Raw genomic sequence first — 19,995 nt, forward strand, 5'->3', positions numbered from 1 at the left:
TCAAAATATCGTATATTTCCGCAAGATCATAGAGTTTTATGACTTGCGAAAAATTAATTTCTAAACATTCGTATTATACTATTCCAAAATAGCGATATATCGAACATAGTGATAATCTTTCAGACAATTTTTCGCACCAATGAACATATAATATTACTTTCACATATTCATTCGAAAGATAACATATAATTCGTTAGCACGATTAATAGAAAAAAACCAAATTATATTTCGTTAATCTTTAATCTCTGGTATAATTATCGAATTTTCGTAACTATTATACTCGATATCTTTTCAATTTATCGTGCCAAGAAGCCTTTTAAGCCAGTAATTATCGAAATCGTTGGAAAGTTCAATATCGAGTCTGTATCGAGTTGTCTCGAAAGTTGCGGATCAGTGGCATCGTAAGAGATTCGTACGGTTCCTGTAACCCTGTAATCTGTGATCCTGTAGGCGAATTAGGATGCGATCCGTGTCGCTGGAAAAAAAAAAGCCTCAAGTTCGAGCGTCTCCAGGAAGTCCGAGGTTAGGCGCCTCTCTCGCATCAGTGGCACATATACAGAAGGGGTAGGCGTGGCACTCTGTGCTGGCCCGTTGGATGCTTGCGCGTGCACACCGAGAAACAGAGACAGAAGCTACACACACGCGTGATATAGGGAGAAACGCGAAAGAGCGACGAGGAAGCGTCGGTGTATATATGTATCTCGAACGAGAGAAGTGAGGTTACGCGATGGAATAGGACAGGTTATACGGTGGATGCACGCTTGTAACCGAGATGGATAGAGAGGAGGATAGAAGAGGTTAGCGGGTGAGAAAGAGATAGGTTAAATGCAAGAAGCGTAAGGACGTAGAGGATAGGGAAATGATAAGAGAAATCAGGTATGAGAGAGATGAAGAAAGTGGTGCAAGTAATCGGTGGGAAAGAGACGATCAGAATGGAAGGGAGATGGCGAGATGGTGTAAGAGAGAAATCATGAGTGCTAGGGAGACGAGGAGGCGACTAGAAAAAGAAGATTTCGTTCATTGTCGACGGAAAAGAGAGGGAACGAGCGCGAACATAGGAGGGGTGAGTTGGAAGAGCGAAAGAGAGGGGATTATAGTGAGCGAGACGGGATGGTGGTTTCAGTCACCGCCCGATCCTCGGCGCGCACGGTTTTCGAATAGGTGTTCTTCTCATCCTCGTCGCGAGAATCGCCGATTAACGAGGTCGTTTAAAGAGTGGGCCACGCCGTGCGCCTATCGACTATTCGTCTCGAGAATTTCGATACCAGTTGGCCAAAATTCAGATATACGCGCAGTTCTCGCGAGATTAACGGAACTTGTTCCTTATTTTGTTCGATGATCGTTCTCCTGCTGTGCGAAAAGTTGTAAGAAAAGTGGTGTGACGATCCGATCATTACGGTTTGTTGTATTTTTTAAAACTGTTTCGACGAAATATAGTTTTCAACTTGTATACGTATTCCTCGATTCAAAGAAGATTTATATTACTCGTGATAAATGTATCAAGTGACGTTGTGTGTAACGTGAAATTTGATTAGTTTTGCGGTGACAGTTATGACATAACTTATGATCTGACGATCGCTCGTGTGCACCGATATATCGATTAGAAAATATGATCGATATGTGAGCGATCGATGTGGCCGTGTAGCCACTCCAGTACGAGCTTTGATTCGTGAGTGACGAATGAAAGAATCTTTCTAATGTGTGAAACGATATTTTTTTTTTTTTTTCATGTAATCCATTGACGTGTATGGGACATTTCTTCCGTCTACTTGTCGCGGAGACACAGTCGTGGAACACAGCCTTCATCTCCTTCCACGGATTCCTCGAGTTACTCCGACAAAATGCAGAGACTCGTGCATCGGTACCAGGCGTTTAAACGGATTTAGGTAAGTCGAATTTGAAATTGCGTTATAGAATTGGTTGGATAACTGATTCTTGGAAAAATTATGATAAACACTCCGTTTATGGATGGTGTACGACATATGTTACCATGTTTATTTTGAAAATAAACATTACTTTACGGTATAGCGTTAGAGGTAGAGCGTTATAATAATAAACTTAGAAATTGTTATCGCCGAATTCTAGGAATTCTTTTACGTATCGCAAACTTCGCATTTTAAAGAGACGGCGAAACAAAAAAATACGAAAGAAAAAAAAATAAAGAAGAGGTGTGTTTCATTTGAAATTTAGTAGTGGTCGCGGCAGGTTCATAACTAAAATGTTCTATTGTAAGGCGTGTTTTTTAAAATATGTTAGCATTTTCTTTGCAAAGAAATTATGACTTTTTTCATCGTTATTTTTCTCATATATTTATTCATATTTTAGTAGAATTATTAAATTTTTTTAAACGGAGTAGAGTTACTTTAGAAGAAGTAGAGTTTTAGTTTTTCTTAAATAATCCAAATTGAGAATAATAAATCTTCGAATGTATTGTTTTAAAAAATGTTTTTTTATATTTTTTTCGATTATTGGAAAACGAAACAAAAAATTTCAATTAGAACACGTTTCACTATATCTATAGGGGGTAGAGAATAAATCTTGGAAAGAAAAACTCGATAATTAAAAAATGACAGCTCTTCGAAATTTAGCTATCGATTTTTTCTTGTATTTTGCGTAGATTAAAAATATAAGAAGAAAAATAAACAGATTTCGAAATTAATTGATACGGAATGTAACGACACACACATCGAAAGTGCGCATATTTCGTGCCAATCGGTCTAAATTCTATTTTTTGGAGGTCGCTCCGACAGATTGAAAATCTAGGTTATAAAGGATTAATATGTTTACTATGCAACAAATCGTGTTTTTATGAATTTGAAAATAAAAAATCATGAATTCTTTAGAAAGAGATTTATTATCATTTTTACAAAGGGTAAAATTTCATTTTAAATTCATTAAAAATTTTATTATACATATTTATGCAGATTAAAATATTTTAATTGAAAGATATATAGAAATTCGTTTCATCTACTGTTATAATTTCATAAATTTTAAATATTATATGGAATATATTACTCGCGATATTTTATTTATTTTTATATGTTATATGCATTCTCTACATTTTTAAATTATTCAAAAATAAACATCTGAATTATTTATTTTTACAGATGAATGAAAACAAAAATTCGATCATCAAATATAACATATTAATCCTTTTTCTTATAATATTTTAATTACATTCGTCAGAATAAATATTCAATCGAATATTTTTTATCAGATATCAATACCAATTCTAATCTTCGTATCATATATTCATATATATTATAACTTACTGCGAGCAAATCGATTACCGTAAAATAATATCAATCATAGTTCGAACAACAAAGATCCATGCAAATATAAAACGACTACGACGATTCAGAATCGATTAAAGCCAATATCATGAATACGAAAATATCCAATTATCACGTAATCATAATATAATAGAGTTAGATGTATAATATTTTCCCTCAAAACATCTTCCTCATCTTCGGTTCCGCAATAACGATTAGAATTCCGGTCGGAGCGATAACGATCCCGGTAACGTGATTTACACCGTTATTTCTTCATTACGAAATAATTGCTTTCGAGGAAAGCTTACTACGGACTCGCGTTCCGCAACGAGCCACGAATATTGCGATCGGCGTAACTCCGTATACGTTCTTTAACGTAATAAAGAGACTCCTCTCCATTCTGTAACGGGGCGACTCTTATAAAACTGTTGGTTCCATTATTGCTTGCCAAACATAATAGCGTACCATTATCCGCGTATTTCTTCCTTAAATGCGGCTACGATGTTTTCGTTTTCGCGTTACGCGATACTTAATTTCTGGGGAAACGACCGGTAAAAAGGAGGCACGAGCGAGAACGAGCGAAAATCGAGAAATAAAATCGAGGAGAAAAAAAGGAAGGGCGGGAAGGAGGGAGGGGGAGGGGGGGGGTGAATAAAAGACAGGGATAAAGGAGTAAGAGGGGTATCTAGAAGTGGAGACCAACCGAAGAAGAAACGCTATTTCGCTAATGGAAAGTCAGATCCACAAATCGGTGATACAGTCGTTTTCATTTCTTTTGTGTTTTAAGATCGTTTTCCGGGAACGGGTTTTCTATCCGGGTCAACTCGCACATCCGGTCTCGATCGATATTGGTATCGGTGGGTAGGGTGTAGGAGGGAAAATTGAAATTGTTACCTATAGACACGTTATCAGAAATGATATCAACGTTTCGTGGGAAACTTTTCTTGCCGGTATCGGAGAAACAAGAGTTTCGTGATTTTATGCAAACCATGCGAAAAACAGAGTCGGTCTCGAATCGTGAAATATCGTGGTGGCTACAGAGCGACCCGTTATTCGCATCGGAAAATCGTCGATATTTTATTTCTTTCCGAGGGAAATACGCGCGTAGACAAAACGAATCGTATATATCTGGTATATAAAAACATCAGTTTTTCCCTTTTTTATTATGCCTCTTCACATTTTTATTCGTGTCTCTCCTTTCTTTTTTCCTCCTCTCTCTCTTCTTCCTTTTTCTTTTTTTCTTTTTTTTCTTTCTTTTCTTTTTTTTCTTTTTTTTTCTCGATATTCAGCCTTCGAGATTTGCAGCCACGAGACGCCGCGCCATTCCTTTAATCATTCACGAATAATGAGCATGTGTTTCCTATCTAGAAAACGCACGGACTTTTTTCGCTCTCGATTCGAGTGCAGAACTCGCTGAAAGCCTTAATTAGCGAATCAAATGTGAATACATCAAAGAGATGAAGGGAAGGGATATTCTGATTTAACCTGGTGTATACGCCGATAAAGTTGGGAGTCAGACTAAAAGCCACTTGACCCGTTTTTTCTTCACGAAACGAAACAATGTCCGGCTCGGTAAACTTTGAGAAAAAACACTTGGCTCAATGTAAATACTTTTCCGCATCCGTTTTCCGTGTCCTGCTATCGCGACCACGCGCAGTTGCGGGTGAATCACAAAGACGAAGAAAGTTGGCCCTTGTACGTGTACGTGTACGTGTGCGGTTGCCAGTGTCGCTAGCAAACAGCCTGTTGACGTCTTGCGGTTCGATTTAAAGGCTGTTTCTGTCTATCCTGCAATTCCACTGTTTTAAGCCGCTTTCAATGTACAATCGTGTCGACAAATATGAAAGAGGAAACGGATGCATGGTAGAGGAATAAAAATCGCATCCTTGAACGGTAATTTTTTTATGAAAAACTTCTTAAAATGGAAATAAGGATTAGGATTAGGATATAGTATTTTATATTTTTGAAAAGAAATATCGTATCGGTTTTTGTTTTAAAAAATTTTCATGTGGTATTCGAGATGATAGTATGTATTTTGGAATGAATTTTCTTTAAAGATTAATATTCGTATTTTAAAAGAAATAATATTAAAAGATATTTCGATTCGTTTTATTATATTTTATTATATATAACTCGTGGAATAGGATATCTACTTCGAACAAATTCTCTAGTAGATAAGTTTTTTGAGGTCAGGCTGAATTGTGAATTCGTGTCTCGTAGCACAGGATTAGATACGTCGATTAGACACGTCGATTGCGTGCAATTTCGCAGTTACAGATTGCAATAACGTCGATCATAACGTTATGAGTTTAGCCCGACAGATCGATGGGCATGCGGATTTCGTGCAGATAAAGACACATTGTACAGGATACTGATTAACGCAACGTACGTGCTCTCTCAAGATGTCCATATCGATTCTTCAATAGACATTGAATTGTTATACGTCGAGTTGGATAGTGTGTATTATTATATGCATGTTATTCCGTCAATCGAAATTAAAGATTTCGTTCACTTTTTCCTCTAAATTTTCGATGTTAAATTCGTACTTCCTTGTTGATATTATTTAGAAAAGAAATACATATTTCAATATCTGTTTCCTAAACACCTATGAATAATGATTTCGAAAGAGTCCTTATTATTTATATTTAAAATTCTTCTCAATACAATAAATTAAGAAGAAGTATCTTCAATTTTTGTTTATTCCAATATATGCGTTTTACTATCATTCGAAAAATGTGAAAAGAGAAAGGTTATTTGGTTGCTATAAAATATTGGAAAATGCTCTAAACCAACGCAAAAAAATATCCATTCCAAAAACTGATATCGGCGATGAAAAAAAAAAAAACAAACGTATCTCTATTTTCTTTATTCCAGTTCGAAATTTTTCCTTTATTCCTCTTTTATTCCAATCGTGAAAACTAGAAATCAATCGTTTCGCGAAAAATCGTTTCGTATACATATCTCCAACGAACGTTACGAATATTAATAATCAACATCGTGCGTATTATTCCGAGTGGAGCAATCGGCCGGCCATTTATTGGAAACATTTCGCATTCGTAGCGAAAGGATTTTGTCCGGGGAGAGAGGGCTGATCTTAAATTCACCGAGGCTCGTACGATATTGTGCGGCATATTTAGAATGTCTTCCATAAGTTTGCAGATTTTGAGAACACATATACTGGAAAGGAAATATCTCTCCATTTTTCCACTGTACACCCGCGAGCCATTGAGAAACGAGCCAGGTCCATTTTTACGCTCGCGACCAAAGTAACAAATGTGTACGTATCGCGATCCTGGCTCGCCTCCGTTATTGTTTTCATATTTTTCCCCATTCCGTGGAAAAGGTTGATCCGTTTTGTTGTCTCACGGTCGTGTCGAAACGATTCCAGAGAATCAACCTGGAGAGGAATTTCTTGTTGAGAAGGTTCGATGCGAGGAAGGTTGGTTCAGTTCGTGTCGTCGAGCGTGGTTCTACAGAAAAATAAATAATTCCGATCGAAAGTTATCCGATCGAGAGGAGATAAAGCGTTTCAGAAGAGGAGATAGTCGGTGAACTCGAGTAGCGTCAAATAGGATGGTGGAAAAATCGGAAGCTTCTCTCCGAACAAACGAATCGTCCATACTTTGACGATTTTCAATTTTTCTTTGCGATCTATAACGATTTATAACGACGACTTTTGTTCCGTTATCCGCATAGAACGATGTTCGATCTGGCCATTATAAATTATTTAAGTTTCGTCAGATTAATACGGGCGAAATTATATCCGTTATATTCCATTTCTCTCGCGGGTGGGCTGTTGGAGAGCGCAGGCTGTGTCACACTTCTTGGAAAAGTTTCCTCGATAATCAGATCAAAAGCTCGTTAACTATTGAAAACTCTTGACACGCCGATAATGTCTCGCGTTTCGATCATCCACCGCCCCTTCTCCTCCTTTCTTTTTCCTCCTTTTCCCTTTCCGTCCATTTTTTACTTTCCCTCTTCTCTTCCTTTCCACCTCCCCCTCGTATCCCTTTCTTTCGCTCGGGGAGGGAACGCTGAGATTTCAACTTTTCCATCCGGGCTCGGGTGTAATTAAGGGTAACCAAACTCGCAAGTTTCTGGCCGCTCTTTGTCGAGAATAATGCCTTCGGAGACGGCGTACTTTAAATTGATCGACGACCACGTATTCCGTCGAACTCGTTCCACGAGATCGTTGCGTTCGTCTGCTCGCGATGGATTTATGAAACGGCCTCGATTTTTCCGCCAGTTACGCCTTATAACCGAGGCTCTCGATTCGGGGCTCAAATCCTCGTTTCACTCGACCTCCGCTCCATCCGCGAGATATACTCGAACCCGGCTTGAATATTGGACAGTGATGTAAAATTTCGTAAATATCGGTCGAGAGAGAGGAAAAGTTTCTCGGAGAAACTGGAAAAACCCTTCCCGGTATTTCCATGTTTCTAATTAGAGTGTACAATTTCTCCGGGCATAAATGTAGTCCGGATAAAAGCGCCGCGACGAGATTGCATACAAATATGAAAACAGTATGAATTAAAAGAAGTTACGTTTGTTACGTAAAGCTAATCTACGTTGTTATTAACAATAATGATAATTGTGATATTAATTCGTTTATATAACTGTTGGATTAATTTCGCACATCGCATAATGAAACGCTGTTTCTAATTTCTCGAAAAATGCTCCATAATTAGTTTAATTAGTATTTTTTTTTTTCGTTTTTGTTTATATTTCATAAGTCATAAGTTATAAATGATCGTAAATAGTATTATCTACGAAAAATATAAGGCAGATTAACTTTCTGAATGAAATTGCCTTCTTGTAACATCAATAGTAATAACGAAAAGGAAGTTGTGAAAATGTTTAGAAATCATAAGTTGTTCGATTATTTTAAAATCATAAAGGAAAAGTCTATAATTCACCAATATTAATAATATAATTGATAAATTATAGATGGGTTTATCGTAGAAGTGATAGAGAAGGTAGACAAGATCGTCATTTACGATGTCAAGAATTCGAGCAATAATTTACAACACCGTGAATTATACATGACAACAGTGGTCGCTAGATTGTGCATTGTGCGCCGACCGTAAAACTCTCGAGAATATAATTTTACCGAACATTCTCGTTCATTACCACGCGGCAATTATCCTATCCTATAATTTCATCGTGTACCAGTCAATAATACGTATTCGCGGGGCTATTATTGTTCTATTAACGATGAGAGGGATTGGCGTGACACGCGAACCGTGAATCGATAAATGAATTTAATTTGACCCACGGGATGTATTTTAAAATATAGGAAATCTAATAAATCTTTGATAAGATGTTGCTTGGTGACGAATTCGCAATGTGTTCATCGTACCGTTTCGACGGAATTTCATCCAAATCGTGCCATCCACTTTTATGGAATTTTCGTGACGACGGATGCGTGCGAGATTTTTTACTGGCAACGCGTTTTTACGACTAGCCGTCTTCTCTTCCCAATTTACTATCCTTGCAGGCGAGAGATCACGATGCACAGCTTTCTGCTGCGTCGTCTTGGAATAATTTCTTGGTGTTGATGCGCATCGATAACAAAACTTGGGATATTTATTATATTTGATTGAATAATTGATAAAGATTAGATTATTAAAGATATTATCGAAGACTTAATTCTCAAAATTCTCATTGATATTTGTGGTCCAAATTAAAGTCGAGTTATGTATAAAAAATATAGAATAATTTTGACGGAAGAAAGATTTCAGTAATTCGAATAATCATGATCAAAGAATTTTAATTTGACAAAACAATGAGTTAAGGAAAATAGAGGTTTAATTACAATTTCGAACAATAATCTCCTCTTCTATCGCGTCTTATCTTTATCACGAAAGGATATGATCACATATGATCGAATTAACATTGTTATTGCAGATTTTCATTTGCAACATTGTTTGCATAATTCTACGCGTAATTTTGCAAAATTGGATCTACGTAACGTTAATTGCGATTCAATGTGTGGCCTGTCTCATTTTAGAATTAATTACGCTTTGTCTGGGAATCGAACGCGGTTTCTAAACACGTACCGTTTGAATGGATTATAAACACCTTCTATGTGTGACCGAGACACACGATTCAAATCAGATATGATTGTTTAACGCGATACAGGGATTCAGGGATTCTGTGTCTACGATCTATTCTTCCTTCCTTCTCTACATGTGATTTCGTATTTCGTAGACGTAAGATGAGAAAGTTTAATACTTCTTTAGTTCGAGGATGCAAAGTTCGGCCTGTTTTCAAGGTTTTAACGTTAATTCGTACAACGAATTCATTCGTATCGAGGGAAGAGGGCGCGTCGCGTTTTGGGATTTAACTCGGTCGAAAGTTAGTGTCATGAAGGGAGACGAGTTGGCACGTCTGTTGGAAAGTGTAATTGGTTTATCAAGTATCATTATCTTCGCGCAGTTCGCCAGATGCGTATGCATTATTACGAACGCAAGAGAGTGCAAAGTTCGCGTGGAATGTTTCGTGATAAAATTACTTTGAGACCGTCGTTAATTAACTGGCGGTGTTTTCAACGACGCTGGTTTGTTGATGCCGAGATCAATTTTTTTTTCGTCGTTTTACTTCGTGTGACACAAAGGAGTACGTGAAATAAGTAACGATGAAAAAAATTAATCTCGCAGCAGACGTTACAGTTAGTGGAATAATTTATAAATATTTAATTTAATAATTTTTCGTTTTTAATTATCGAAATTTATATAATATATTATTTAGCATTTATTCTTCTATTCTTATTATTATTTTTCACGAAAGAAAATAAATAAATGATGTCGTGGATAAATACGAACATGATACAAATGAAATGAGAAATAGAATTTCAAAAATAACTCTTGGTGATTCGAAATAACTCTTTGCAGAATAAGATTCCGCAGTGAAATTCTTTTGTTTGAAAATTTCTTTTTGGCAACGAAATCTTCAAATATCGCAACACGCGATTTTAAAATATAAGATTTATTCTCAAAGCATATTTTAAATATTTTCTTTAAAAATATATCGTGAAATATTCGGAATATTTTTCTTTCGTATTTACGTAGTTTTTTTCTTTTATCGTTATGTAATATAGGATAAATGGCAAAGAACATGTCTCAAAATAAACTAAAATCTCCATCGACGGTGTTTGAATCATTTTCGTTCGAATGCATCTAAACACTCGTCCGAAGCTAGCGAATCATCATCCACTTCAAACACCGATCCGCATATTTGTGTGCTCCTTCTAGGAACACAAACATAACCGGTTGAATTGTGAGCGATGCAAACAACAAACGTTCAAACGCTACTCTATAGCCTCTATAAAACTCGTTTGTACTAGATTTCTCTGTGAAAATCCTGGAATCTGTGCCAGAAACTCCGACAAAATCGAATCGATTCTTTACTCTTTGCAATTAATTCGAAAAACAATTGTTAAACAACTGAAAAAGTGAGCTGCAAAATAAACGTTTGGTTAGAACGTTGCCCCTATTAGAATTGCGGATAAATTTTCTTTTCTGAAAAATTCTTAAACAAGTTTTGTTTAAACTTCAAACTATTTCTCATAAATCTCACGCGATGGACAAGAAACTTGCAAATAAATTTCAAATTTTTCAAATTTTCAAAATATTCAAATATCTACAAATCTTACTTCTCGCGTGTTAGACATAAATTTTATCATTTTTTCTTCCCGTCATTTCATTTGGCCATCCATCCAATACGTCAAATTGCGCTTTTTGATCGATTCTATGTAATCTCGACCAGCGTGGTATCATTCGTGCATCGTCTGTTGGTGGATAGTCGCGGAATTATTCGGTTCGGGTTATCCTGCTCTTGGAACAAGGTAATATTTCGATTCTCAGCGGTGGCCCAGCGTGTGGTGCAGAACAAGCAGACCAAAACGCTGCTGGAAAACCAGTGGCTCGGGTCACGCTCGGGATTTATCGCCACGTACTTCTTACCAACGAACCGCACATTTTGAGCGCGTGTTCGCTATCATTTCCCGTGTTCTTATAAAACGGGGAAACTTCTTGGCCGGTATTTACAGCAACTCGTGTTCGTTCCTCCGACTAACAATGCAGAAAGAACGTTTTCGCATTCGAAAACGTGTGCACACTAAAGTTTATGCTATTTTCATTCCGACTAATCCTGGTTTTGTTCGTTCTTTCATTGTGGATTGATCCGTTTGACGATCGATCGAAATCAGAGGATTTTCGTGAATATCAGTCGTATAAGATATTAAGTGATAGGAATAATATTTGTATCCGAATATGCAATTGTCGTTATTTAAATATAAAAAAAAATAATCGTATGAAACTAGTATTTAATCAAACTACATCAAAGTTATGATAGATACAGCCGAGGAATATTAATAAGGATAAGAAAATTTCATGATCATGGAATCTTTTGATCGTCAATCTTCTCGTAACAGGGAAAAAAAGAAATTTCAATTTCAAACAAAGAATGGATCAAATAATCGCAGTATCCGATTTTCATACGAAATTTCTCATCCATCCATTAACCATTTATATTAAAGATGAAAATAATATTCCAGAGTTTGTAAGTTGGTAAATATTTCATAAGCGAGTTACGGTATTTGCAATTACTTCAAACTTACCGGTAAATTTTCGAACAAGTCCGACGCAACTTTACCCTCCCTCGCCCATGCAAAACTAATAGCCGCTCCGTCCGTAACATTTATTCGCAGATTTTCCCGCGGAATGTTGAAGCTTTAATGTTCGAAAACGCTCTAAGAGCACACGTACATATCGACGTCGAAGCGTGGAGGGTAAGGGAAAAAGTTCGCCACCCCGTATCGGCAGTGACGGGGATGGATCGTTGCGGTCACGGGGGTGGGTGTGTAACATGCCGCGCACGAAGCTTCAGTTTCGGGAGTTTCAGCCTTGAAATCCGGGTCGTAGCGAGTATTTGTCATAAAGCGGAGGAATTTCTGACCGAGGCGTGGTGGATTCTTGCCTGTCGAGGCACGTCCGGTGCATAAAGCTCGTGATAAAGTCTTAAATATCCGACACGTTCGCCAGTGGGAGAAAGAGTAAGCTCGTTTCTCGTCTCGTCGTCTAGGTCGTTCAATTTTACGGATTAAGATCGTTCGAAACATGCAGGGACGTATCGTTTCGTATAGAGGAATGCGATTGGCTTAATCGAACTTGGGGGTGAGAGAAGGGGAGAATCGTGGATTTCTCGTAAACAGTCTCCGAGGATTCGTTAAGTTGGCGTGAACGAGACTGAGAACGGTCGTGAGGCGGAAATAAAAGCGATGGCAGACGTTGAATGGTATCTCAACCTGGATTCCAGACCAAGTTTCGCGATGAGGATTGGTCGTGGGGAATCTGGTTTAATGGAAGTTTCGTTGAATTAAAATTTACTGGAAGTATGCTCGATTAAATGCACATCTCGAATGATGATCTTGCGATTTATTTATTATAATTATTTGTTGTATGAATTAACGATGATTGACACGGTTGTTGTATTTCGAAGAAGATAATCCATTTTTTCCAAGTTTTATAGTGGAGAATCAAGACATTTATCTCGCGTGACTTTCGTGTTTCTAACGCGAAGAAGAAAACGTAATCGATTTCTTTCCCAAGGTAATCAAACGGAAGAATAGATTACGCTTGTTTCCGAGAAAGAACAGTGGTAAAAAGGAAATTGTTTAGTTTTGTTGAAAGACCATTTACCATTACCGTTTTATTATCAGTCACGAATTTACAAACTTTTTTTGCACGAAATTCGTATCGCACGAAGATGGATATATAATTTCAAAATATAGCTAATAAAAATAAGTTGAAACTTATTGGAACGAGGAAACTTTTATCGTGAATGTACGATGTTATTTTTTTACGATTCGAAAATGGCTTTTTCAACTTTATAGCAATCGTCTGTAATAAAAATATATAAAATATTAACGAAATTACGAAATAAATAAGACTATAGTACACTTGGATGAACGAAACGAGCATATAACCTATACTGCAACCTATACAAAATTATCGTAGACAGAAACAAAGCCGCACGAAGGTTCGTAGTGCCGTGGTTCGCAGTAGATTAAGTCACGGAGGCGTACTGCGTCAGACACGGATGCTCGTCGCGTCGAGGAACGAATCCGCTTGGAAAGCAGTTGCATCCGCAGTTTTCCGCTCGAGGCGATCGTCAAATTCTCACATACTAATTTAAGCAACTGGGAAGATACGAAATTCCGTGGGCTTTTGAGGGGAATCGAGTTGAAAAAAAAAAAAAAGAAAAAAAAAGAAGGGCGAAACAGCTCGGTTAAGATAAATTCACATGGAGAGCAGGGTGATAGCGAAATTTCATTCGTGGATGTTACGCCTTGGAAGCTGGTTCTGTGGTCTGATAATAATTCGTTTCACGTACTTAGTTTTCGTGGCTGCGAATGGTAGTCAGGATTACTCGTCGAGCTCGGCCACATGCTTCTCCGAATACAGTGCACACGTGGCGGCTTAAGCTTCTTCGCTACTTAGACCTTCATTTTGCAGTTTCCGTCATCAACCGCCTTTTACTGCTCGGTCAGTGCATTCTCGAGTACTCTGTGAAACCCTGCGAAACCATCGCCCGAGAAACTTTGCTTCTCGACTCTTTAACCGGTGAAGACAAATTTACTCGTCGTACGAAAACTGTTCTATGCTTTCGGGAAACATAGTCTTCACTTCTATTGTGCGGTAATTACTACGATTTTTTTTATAGAATTTTGATTAATCAACACACTGGAATCTAACAGATTTAAAATAATTTATAAATCGATTTACAATCTTCAATATATCATTAATAATAATAATTCGAGGATAATCATTTCCGGTTAATAAATAAACGATCATTAGAAGCGGGAAACTTTACTCTTTAAAACGGTTTTTGATTTATCTCGATACGATTTCTGGTTTCCGAAATATTGTCGTTAAAATCAGGAAAAATTTAAACCGCTATAATTTCGAAGATAATAATTCTTGATCAGTGGATGAAAGATCATTAAAAGCGTGGAATCTTGTTCTTTAAAACGCTTTTTCATTTATCTCGATACGACTTTCGGTTCCTGAGATATTATCCTGTAAATAGAAGGATAATTTTTAATCATTTTTAATCCTTAAACTCAATCGAATCCTATTAAAATTAGAAAAACTTTGAATCGCTATAACTTCGAAAATAATAACTTCCGGTCAATGGATGAAAGATCGTTAAAATCGCGAAACCTTCCTCTTTAAAACCCTTTTTTATTTATCTCGATACGACTTCCGGTTCCCGAGATATCGTCGTGTAAAGGAAAAGGTAATTTTTAATCGTTTACTATCTCGGTCCTTGTCGCTTACTCCGAGCTCTCGTTCGCACTTCATTTCACTGACCTATCCCAAACTCCAGACAAGTGTCAGACGCGATTCCTGGAAAAACGTAGTACGCATTTCCAAGAAAAATATAGGTCGCGCATTCATTCATAATTTCTGCGCTATGTTAAACGCAATGGACATTTCGAGTCCTTATATCTTGGCAACCAATCGAGATATCGGAATAAAACAAAATGCGGCTTTAATGGCATAGTTTCCTCTATATCTTGAGCGTTTCGATGATAAAATTTTCAATTTATTCTCACGCTTTTAATATCGAAAAATCGAAATTTCATTTGTAACTTTGATGAGTTCAGTAACTTATTGTCATGATATAGAATGTATAAAGGTTTAAATTTATTTAATTTCATAGTTTTATATTTGTATAATATAAATAATAAGTAGCTAGTACAAAATAAATATTCTTATCGTCAATTCTGTCTATTCTTTTACTTTTGATTGTCTGTATCGGAAATATCTTAATTTTGACATCAACATATAATATTTAGTTGCAATTGCTGCGACGAATATCGCGACTCAAAAGAGTAATTCAAGAGCTTCTTTTCAAACTTCGTGATGAACACCTCGGTCGATCGGAATCGTTTTTATCACGATGAATAAGCTATAATATTCCATCGATATTCTGTGCTTTTCTTCAATTGACATTTTTTCCCCTATTCTTCATCACTTTCGAGATGTTCGGACGTCGAAAAAATTTCATAAACATTCCTTAGTTAAAAATTATTTATATTTGTTTTATAAAAAATATGTTTCTAAAATTGATTTCTCAAAAACAATTAGAGAAATTAATTACAAAGTTAGCAATTCGTTATTCTTTAATTTGTACACACTTTAAATTTCATACATAAAGATTAATTCATTTCTAAACAAAAGAAACTTCAGGCGGGAAATTGAAATGGAACGAAAAGAAAGAATATTGAAAAAGGTATCGTCTGCTCGTAAACTTTTCTGCTCAGTCGGGTTAAAGAAACAGACGCAAAGAATTTAATGGCAGACGGTGAGAAATTAAAAATGCCGACGACGCGACGGTTCCCCGGTATAAAATAATCTTGGAGAATCGTGGAAATGATCTCGCTATATTTTGATCGTAGCAAATGAAGAAAATACTTTCAACGGGAGTCGAGCCCTGTCCTCCACCGGAAGAATAGACATTCTCATGGTTCGCTTCACGCGATAGGACCATCGCACCGTTAATTCTAATCATCGAAGCAAATGCTTCACTGATTTATTTCGTTACTCTGCGATCGTGGTACCCGCATTAAGGGGAGTTTAAATATCGTTCGCGACCGTGATTCTAATTAATTCTCATTGTGATCAGAATCGAGAAGCATTTCGTGCGTAATAAAGCGCATCGAACGAAATATAAAACGTTTCTTCTCAAATATAAGTATATATCTCAAGTGTAAAGAGATATAGATGCAAAGTAAAAAGTTGTCAATAAAACAAGAGTTGAAAAATTCGAGAAGGATTTAATAAGATAAACTTTTTTGATTTCCAACACGAGAGAAAACAAATTTATCCTGGTTCACTGCAAAAACTCGATAGACGCGATAGTAGTCGTTGTTAAATATTAGGATCAAGATGAGAGAGAATTCCTGGAACAAGTTTGATAATTAAATTTCAGTCTCGTCACTCCCGTCTCCGGTTGATTATTTCTTTCTTCGGGCAACAATCCTCGATAATTCGATTTCCTTTGGACGGTTCGACTTATCAAAAGCAACGCGGTGGTACACGGTCCATTTACAGGGGTCTCCGCTATTCCCTCGTGATATCCTTATTAAGCGGGCAGGGTCGAAGTTACGGCTAGTTAGTTAAACCTCAAACTCCATTACGTAGTCGAATGGCGTTCAAAAGGGGCGAGGAACGGCGAAGAGACGGGCGTTTTTGCCGGTAGAAGCTGAACAAGGTATCGCCGTTGTCATGAAGGATTCTCATTTCCTTCGTTTCCCGATAATAATTCGGCGAGATGGAGGCGGTGAAGAAAATTCTTGGAACGAAGCGGAGAGAGAGAGAGAGAGAGAGAGAGAGAGAGAACTGCGAAGCGCAAATATTGACCGTCTCTCGAAGGGGTAAGAAGGACGAATTTCCTGCTGAACAATACTTACCTCTTCTCGCGAGTTCCCCCGTTATCGGACTCGGTGTTGTGACAAAAGGAGCCTCGTTTGTCGACATTGTTGAGAGTATGTCTGGTACAACGCGTCCGTGTCTCGTGAAATACTTGTGTTTCATTTCCCGAATAATATTCGATTCGCTTACGTTTAATTTAATATTCACCTTTTAGTATTATCGTGTTTTTCATATGATGCTTTTTAAATTTTAGCATTCTTTCTAATTTTTTTTTTTGTAGAGATTATCGTAACTAATTTTCATTCTAAAATTGTATTTTTAATAGGTATCGATAAATATCGAGAAAACATATATATACTGAAATTAATTAATTAAAAGTTAAAAAAGGAGAATATCGTCGAGCTTTCAATATTATCGATCAAACGGAAACCTGGAAGAGCAATCGATGAATAAATGAATCGGTCATCTCTGCGCCGAAAATTCGGTGATTTTATAGAATTTAAAGAATCTCGGCTTCAAATATCTCGCGAACGTTCAAATTGTTACACGAGCTCGTTATCGAGTCGGTTGAATTAAACCAAATTAGAACAAGTTAATTTATTACTGTCGTCGATTTTCATTGTTGAGCAACCGCGTTGAACGTAACAATGCCTCCCATCGGCACGACGTAAATTCTTTTAACCGAGAAATTGCTGTTTTTAACCTTCTCCATCCTCGTCTTCCACGTCGCTCGTTGAATCAGGAATGCTAATGGCCAGCCGGCCTCGTTTTCAACGCCTTGCGAGTAAATTTCATTGAATCCTGCATGGCTGGATGGAAATTTAAAGCGCGCTGGATTAAAGATCCGAACGTTCGTTCGAGGAATAAATAACGCGAAGTGGACATCGTCGTCGATGAAGTTTCAGTAGGACTTGCTCGTGTCCGTGGAATATCGAATATTCAAATGCACGTTCCCGATTTTTTTTACCCTTTTTGGAACAAGAATAGTTAGCGCGGTGAATTCGGGTAATCATTGATAAGATTGATTGATAAAATTTTTATCAAATCTGTGAATAAATCTAATCGATCGTTACAACTGCGGTTTAATTGAATCTCTCATTCACCATGCTTAACTTTCACGTATTAATTCGTGTTTTCCAATAATTCGTTTTTTGTTCCTATTTCTCCATATTAGTCCTTATCGAGGATATTGATTTTTTTTTTCGAACGTTCGAAATAAATTTTCTCTTATCTATTGTAATCAAAGTATCAAATTATCGGTTCATTTATGGATGATTCTTAGAAAATTTTCGAAGAAATTGAATTTCCAGAGAAATTTTATCTTTGAAATTCTAGCAGTATCGTGTTTAATATGATTCTTGAAGATAGATTAAAGTGAGATTAAGTGAGATTTTTTTTTTTTTTTTTGTAAAATACATACAGAATAAAGTGAACGAATTTATCGTTCATTTTAATACTTCCTGATGGTTCTTTTTTTATTATTCAACTGCACGTAAAAAATATTTTTCGTTCCATTCTTCCTTCACCCAGATACGAGTTCACGTTCCATCTATTTTTTGAAGCCGTAGGCAGTCTTGTCTCGATCTATTAACGTTTTATTTTAAAACCGATATCTTGCCTAAATTCATGTAGATTTTGTTCCATTTCGATCTATTGTTAAGAATCTCAATGCGATCCAGTTTTTGATCCAGTTGAAACTGTTACACCCGTTGTTCGTAATTATCGAGGGAAAACTGACGAGCAACGATTATTAAAAAATATAATCTTGTGCCTTTAAAAATTCAGTAATCATTTCCATCTCGTGAAAATAATTTCAAACAAAAATTGTTTATATTTTCTACCTTGATATTTTGAACATTACAACTTTTATTTGGATATTTCCTATTTTTATTTTTTAAATGTAATCAAATTTATCAAACATCGTTCTCCACTATAAAAACAACGTGCTTACCTTCGCGAAAGATTAGATTACTCGATGAAATTAATAATAAGCGATTCACACAAAAATTATACACAGGATTCAAACGTGAACGAGTTTCTCTCAATGATCGCAAGCAGAAATTAATATTTTCTTTTTCTCAATTTTACTTGTCCTCGGTCTCATGACCGACTATTTATGGACACGTATCTTGTCGAGAATGATTCGATAACTCCGTTTGAGCGTGAACTCACGATTTTCTGCGAACTCAGGAAACGAGTTTTCGGGAGTTCTCGGGCACCGTATTATCTCTGTTATATTAATGCAAGCCGATTTCAAAGTTGAGCGCGCGTCAACTCCCTGGATCTGCACAATTGTTACTCGACGCGATTTAGGTCTAGCAACTTCATCCCTCCCTCCTGAATCGATATAACCCCACCACTTGATAAGACTAATGTAAGTTGAGTCACGTAGCTTCGCGACACATTGAGATATCTCGACTGGTCCGCTAACCGAGACTTCGACGTTTGTGCACTGAAATCCTCGTATCGTGATACCTCGGTCGTGTTGTTCGAAACGTTCACGAGCACCAGCGTTGTGTTGAACGATGCTGAATTATTAAGTTCTTTGGAAAGTTATGCGGATAGTTATTGTGTATCTGTACGTGTTACTGTAAGTTTATTTGGGGATTTCGTGAAAGGTGATTCGTGTATTAAATTTAAATTTAAAATAGAATTTTTGGATAGATTTGTTTATAATTAGATAGATCGCAGATTTTTATGGAAAATCAAATTTGAATATGATTGAATTGAAATTAATTAAACAGAGATTTATTTTATTCCTCGAGTATCGTAATGCATGGTATATTTTTGAATCTCTTGTCTTCTTGTCGTCATGTCCATTCTATAGATTTTTGTTCACATGTTCAAATTTTAAATACTTGTAATGTGATTATAAATTGTAAAAAAATTATATTGAAAGAATTCTTTGCAGTTTGATCAATAATTCATATTCAAAAGTGGTAAAGTGAATTTTAGATATGAGATGAAAAAAATATACAATGAATTTAATAGATTTATTTAATGTTTGTATATAATTTTTTGTTAGGAAAGAAAATTAGGTTGTAGAAACATTGAAATGAAAACGAATGAATGTTTTAGATTAATCAACAGAAATGTTGGAAAAAAGTTCATTTCTTTTTTGAAAAAAGATAGAGAAAAAAGACAAATATTTGTATCTTGAAATGAAACTGCGGCAATGTTTCAATCCATTTTTTTTTTTAATTTTTCGAAACAAAGTATCGAAGAATTAAATTTACGTATTTGAATAGGCTGCATAATTATAAAACATAAATTATTAATAA

General features: G+C 36.3%; 1 protein-coding gene across 1 annotated transcript in view; it reads left to right on the forward strand.

The window, feature by feature from the left end:
* The first annotated feature begins 1,168 nt into the window (after window positions 1–1,168).
* LOC122714105 overlaps window positions 1,169–19,995 on the forward strand; it is a 221,895-nt gene continuing 203,068 nt past the window's right edge. The window contains exon 1 of the mRNA XM_043935137.1: window positions 1,169–1,886. The gene's annotated coding sequence lies outside the window, so the exon portion shown is untranslated. The remainder of the gene's footprint in view (window positions 1,887–19,995) is intronic.

This window comes from Apis laboriosa, unplaced genomic scaffold (genome assembly GCF_014066325.1).
Source record: "Apis laboriosa isolate Shangri-la unplaced genomic scaffold, ASM1406632v1 scaffold280_cov157, whole genome shotgun sequence".
NCBI classification, from domain to species: Eukaryota; Metazoa; Arthropoda; class Insecta; order Hymenoptera; family Apidae; genus Apis; species Apis laboriosa.